At 35.7% G+C, this 5,794-nt stretch overlaps 1 pseudogene; it reads left to right on the top strand.

Moving 5' to 3' along the window:
* The first annotated feature begins 201 nt into the window (after positions 1 to 201).
* On the top strand, positions 202 to 5,407 carry LOC140516708 (olfactory receptor 4P4-like; annotated as a pseudogene).
* The last annotated feature ends 387 nt before the right edge of the window (positions 5,408 to 5,794 follow it).

The raw sequence follows: 5,794 nt of genomic DNA on the forward strand, positions 1-5,794 counted from the left end.
AGTTTGCTTCCTGTTGGTAATACTGTACTTGTTGGAATGCTTTGAAGGGCCTTTGGGAACCATCTCCCTGGACTCTAATATGCCTTTAAATTCAAGTAATACTCAGTAAGTTTTTCCTGGAAAGTTTTTTGATTTAAAGGTTTAGTGGGGAGATAGTGACTTTAAATGATTGATTGATAATTTTTATGGACTCTGGTCCAGATGAAGAAGAACTATCTACACAACATCAGTCCTTTTCTTACCATTCCTAATGAGTTAGTCATTACGAAAAACACAGCTTCCTCCCAGTTGAGATACAGCCTTTTGGAGATCCTTTCAGCCACTGTGTTGTCCCACACAGATAGATGTTTGCCATCAATGCTTCCTCAGGTATCAGTCCAGGTTTTCAGGTGCTATGTTTGGATTCTTATAGTATGGCCATTATTTGTTATTATTATTTATTTTTCTTTTATAGTTTGTATTTATTTTCACTGTCTTGAGTCCTGGATTTTCCCTGGACTAGGTATTTTTTAAACCTGTTGTGTCCTGTATAGCATTCGTCTGTCTTGAAAGTCTTGTGGACACCTATGAATAATGTTGCTAAATGCATAAAATACAATTCACGTTATTACAAAGGGAATCAACTGTATTTTAAAAAAAGATGTACTTTTTTTCCATCCAACATCCCAGACACCCTAAAGCTGTCTGTGGTTTCCAGGTTAATACTCCCTTCCTATACATATCACCATTCCACTAGTTTCAGAAATCTCTATTATTTTTATGTATATTTTTGTGTATATTTATACACATTTCTCTAAAATCATCATCTTTTTAGATTAAGTAATCAAAACTCTTTAACTGTTTTGGGAGAGATCTGCACCAACTCATAAACATAGAAACATATTAAATGGGACACTTCAATACAACAACAGGGTCAATTCTCTATACAATCTTTCTCCTTAAAATTCTTTTCCTCTATTTCCCACACATAATTCTTGTCATTGATATCTTCCTCACTTCCGTGGCCTCAAGCATGGGGAGAAAGGTGAATGAAAAAAAGTACGGATTAAAGGGTTTTTATGAGGCAAGTGCCATCTAAAGCTCTTATATGTTACGGAACCATGATTAATTATTTTTCAGGCATCAGTTTGTTCCTCTAGAAAACATTTTTGAGGCAGGAAAAGAAGCACTTAGGTGGACATAGTTTCACTTATATTTTTGATCCTTACAGTGGTATAGTGCTTAATGTACTTCAAAATACATTGTCAGATATTATCTGGTCTATTACCAGGAGCCAGTGACTTGTCAAGTATCTATTATGATTCCCTTTTTGTGAGTAATGAGGCTCAGAGATATTTAGTCATGTGCCAAAATCAAGCTACAAGCTATACAGTAGCATACACTAGATGCCATCCCGTTACAGACTTTACCCACTAGGACGACCTTCTGTGTTCCTTCTATCAGTCACTGGATCTAGCGGGAGAAATGAATTTATCATAATAGGTTTACAAGAAATCTCATAGTTTAAAGAGGATTATTCTTTGTTTTCATTAAAAATAACCAAGCATGTAAGTGGGAAAATCTGTCAAACCCTCTCAACTGCATTTTTATTTACTCCTGAAGTACTTATTCTCATGGAAAAATAATGTTGTATTGCACATCATATGTAAATGTTTCTGTTTGTGCGAGAAAAAAGAAGGAAGAAAGGAAGGAAAGAGACAGAATGAAAGAAAAAATAAAAGGAAGAGAATGAAAGAGAAAGAAAGTAAAAGTAGGAAGAAAAAAGAACATGAAGAAAGGAATGAATGAAGAACACAGAAAGATAGCACACAGCACTAGGATTCCAAATCACGCCTTCCAACTGCAAGAGCATTACTTTTAGTGTTGTATCCCATTGATAGCTTTTAAAATATTCTAACAGGAGACAATAGCATCTATCTTAATTTCTCTCCCCTTAGAACTTTGAAAAATCTATTGGCAGGAAAACATTGAATTTGAATCCAGACCGTCTAGTTTTGAAGACCAGCTCAATTGCTTAATAGTTATGACAATCAGCAAATGACTTCACTATGTGATACTCAGTTTTCTCACATGTAAAGGGAGAAATCGAGTTTTGATGAAATCCCAGTTTTCTTCCAACTTAAAAGTTCAATATATGATTTATCATGTAATAGATTACAGTCAGATCTATTACAGAGATATGGGATATACAGCTGAGAAATGTGTGAAATCCTTCAGGTATTTTTTCTTCTCTATTCCACTTTGGAAAATTCAGGAATGCAGTGTTTCTATCTACCTCCAATCTATTAGACATCAAAGCACAGGATACACACAACTGATGGAAATGTAACTTAAGAAACACCATGCCAGATTCCAGTTGAATTTTTTTAAGATACTTGGAAGAGGATTGAAATTCTGGAGAGGGATTGAGCAGAAATTATGTTAATCATTCATTTTAAATGGCAACAGATGTTTATAGAGTTATTCTCTCTTATCTATAAACAGATCAGGTCCTCCAAATAGAAAGGATTTTGAATTAACTTGAGCTTAATAACAAATTATGATGACAAATAAGTTCTCTTAGCTCCATAAGATAACCTGGTAACTCCTGTATCTCTCCAAGTACAATCACAGCACCTCATCCCACAATAAATACTTCCTCCAACAATATCTCCTCATATCTTTATTAAATTTCTACCATATGAAAAATATAACATGATAAGCTCTGGCTTGAGGAAGGCAAAATGTCTAACAGCAAAAACTGCATCTGGAGGGCATCTAGGTGGCCAAGTGAATAGAGTACCTGCCGTGGAGTCAAGAGGACATAAATTCAAATCTGCGCACAGACACTTAACATTTACTAGCTGTGTGAGCTTGGGCAAGTTACTTAACCTCAATTGCCTTGCCTCCCCCCCTCCAATTTTTTTAAACTCAGATATCTGTGTCCCACATCTGATAGAGACAGAATTCTTAAGAACAATTCCCTAGTCCTCCCTCATTCTGACTGGAGTGTGACTCAGCTCTTTACTTCTCACTTACTGGGAGGTACTGAGTTGTTGGTCCTGGTTTCTTTGGTCTTTATTGGCATGCCACCATACATAAAGCCTTAAATTCCATGATGTTTTTCAACAGATAATGATGTGGCACTCTAATCTTGCTTGCCCGAATGGTGACATTTTGGCACTCTGTCCATCTAGTTATGATCCTGAGGTTAACTTTTTGTGGCCCTGATGAAATATTTCACTATGTGTGTGTCTCAAAAGTCCCATTACAACTTGCCTGCACAGTCATATATACTGGTGTATTTTAGCATCTGGAATAATGTGCAAAGTTCTAGTTTCACATTTGTAAAATGACACTTATAAGATAATATAATGTCCAGAAGAGGGCAAACAGTGTGTTGGTAAACATCAATATTACACCTTAAGAGTATCTATTGAAATCCATGGAAATATTCAATCATCAAAAAAAAAAAAAAAAAAAGACATCACAGCATTTTCAGTTTCATGCAGGAATTAGTTGAGGAAGAAGAATTATTCTCAGGCTGTAGGATGGAGTGAGACGTCATGGATTTCAGTTGCAAAGAGGCAGATTTATTTTCAATATGAGGACAAATGCTTCCTAAATATTGTTGAAAAGGGGAATAAAGTCTGTTGGATTGTATTTGGTTCGATAGTTGAGGATAATAGGAGAGTATAAATAAGCTTCAGTGTCCAGGACCTAGCAAATGTTTAATACTTGGGGTAGCAGGTTTAATTGATTGGAGTAAGGAATAAACTATGAGGTAGACGTAGGTGGTAAGATGGTACATGGAAAATGCAGTGGACGAAATTAAGCTTATCTTTTGCCTAGGCTGCCCTTTACTTAGTGTAAAGACACTTTCATCATTGGTTTCTGAGAACATTGTAAAGCATTTCTAGAAAATCCATTTTTACTCATATGATCTAGCCAACACATAGTTTGGTTTAAGTTGCTTTTGTGTGTATGTGCGTGTGTGTGTGTGTGTGTGTGTGTATTTTCCCTAGTGTCCTGACTTGACTATTGTTTGATGCTTTAAAAGACAGAAATGAGATAATTTAATTTAATTTATTCTAATGGATTATTTAAGTATGTGGTATAGGGAAGGGCCTGCAAATCTATTGCTTTTGATGACAGCTTTTGATATCCCTCTATATACATATATATATAATATAATTATAATATATAATATATATAATATATATAACAATAATATATATATATATAAAATATGTTAATCCCTGAACTGAAATCTCTTATCTTTGATCACTTCATTTAAAATGTTTAAAATATTTAAGCATGTCTAAAAATGAGATCAAATTTAAGAACACAGTGTAAGTTGTACTAATGATGTGGACTTTGATTTTAACTTCAAAAAATTATTCAGTCATTGCTAGCCAGGCTTTATCATGACATCTATATTTTCAGGTTAATTAAACTTCTGGAAAGAAACAAATGAAGAAAATGTGTTTTGTAAAATGACACTTATAAGATAATATAATGTCCAGAAGAGGGCAAACAGTGTGGTGGTAAACATCAATATTACGCCTTAAGAGTATCTATTGAAATCAACGGAAATATTTTCCTGGTCTGTTAGTTAGCAATCTTCCTGGGGAATTTCACTATCTTTATCACTATCATATCCAGTTATCTGATGCAGCAACCCATTTACTACTTTCTCTGGCACTTGTCTTTCATGGATCCATGCTTCACTTCCACCATAGTTCCCAGGCTGATCAGGGACTTAATTGTCACTAGGAAGGTCATCTCCTACAATTGCTGCATGACTCACATCTTTACTTCTCATTTACTGGGAAGTGTTGAGATGTTCGTCCTGGTGTCCATGTCCTTTGATCGTTTTGTTGCCATCTGTAAACCCTTATACTACATGATAATCATCAACAGGCAGAGGTGCAACATGCTGATCCCGCTTGCCTGAGTGGTGTCCAGCTACTCATGATCCTAAGGTTACCTTTCTGTGGCCCCAATCAAATAGATCATTATATGTGTGATTCAAAACCACTCTTAAAGCTTGCCTGCACAGACACACAGGTTGATAGTATTTTAGTCATTGCTAACACTGGAATGGTTGTCTTGGCAACCTTTCTGGTCTTGGTGGCATCTTACATCATCATACCATATAATCTCAGGGAACACTCCTCTGAGGGTCGGAGGAAAGCCCTCTCCACCTGCGCTTCCCATGTGATGGTGGATGTTCTGTTCTTTATACCTTGTATCTCCACCTATATCCCACCCCCCCAATTTTGTAAACAATGACAAAGCCTTCTCAGTGTTTTACACTGTGATTGCACCTATGTTGAACTCTCTCATCCATACACTGAGAAATGCAGACATGAAGAATGCCATGACAGTGGTATGGTCCAGGAAACTGACTTTGTTATTCAAATAAAACAGATGAATTTCAACTTGTGATTTTCTTTTTCTTTTACATTCACCCAGTTAAGAAATAAGTATTTGGATCACAAAACTTTCAGGAATAAACAGTACCATAAATAACAAGGACTACCCAGACTCCATAACGGCTAGAAAATGGTATATTTCATGGTTATCAAAGGGTTTTCCTGAATCCTTAATGGTATATTAGATATCCAGACCAGTGACTATATTGCCCATTGACTGCTTTCACTGAACTTTCAGTCTGGCCACATGTACACTAGTTCTGCTTATAGCATTAGTCATTGAACGACTTTTACAAAGACGTATAATAATGAACACATAAGCTTATCTCTTTACAATTTCAAACTCCGGGAAGGGAAAGGGGATTAGGCTCATAGAT

The sequence above is a fragment of the Notamacropus eugenii genome, chromosome Y (genome assembly GCF_028372415.1).
Source record: "Notamacropus eugenii isolate mMacEug1 chromosome Y, mMacEug1.pri_v2, whole genome shotgun sequence".
Lineage (NCBI taxonomy): Eukaryota > Metazoa > Chordata > Mammalia > Diprotodontia > Macropodidae > Notamacropus > Notamacropus eugenii.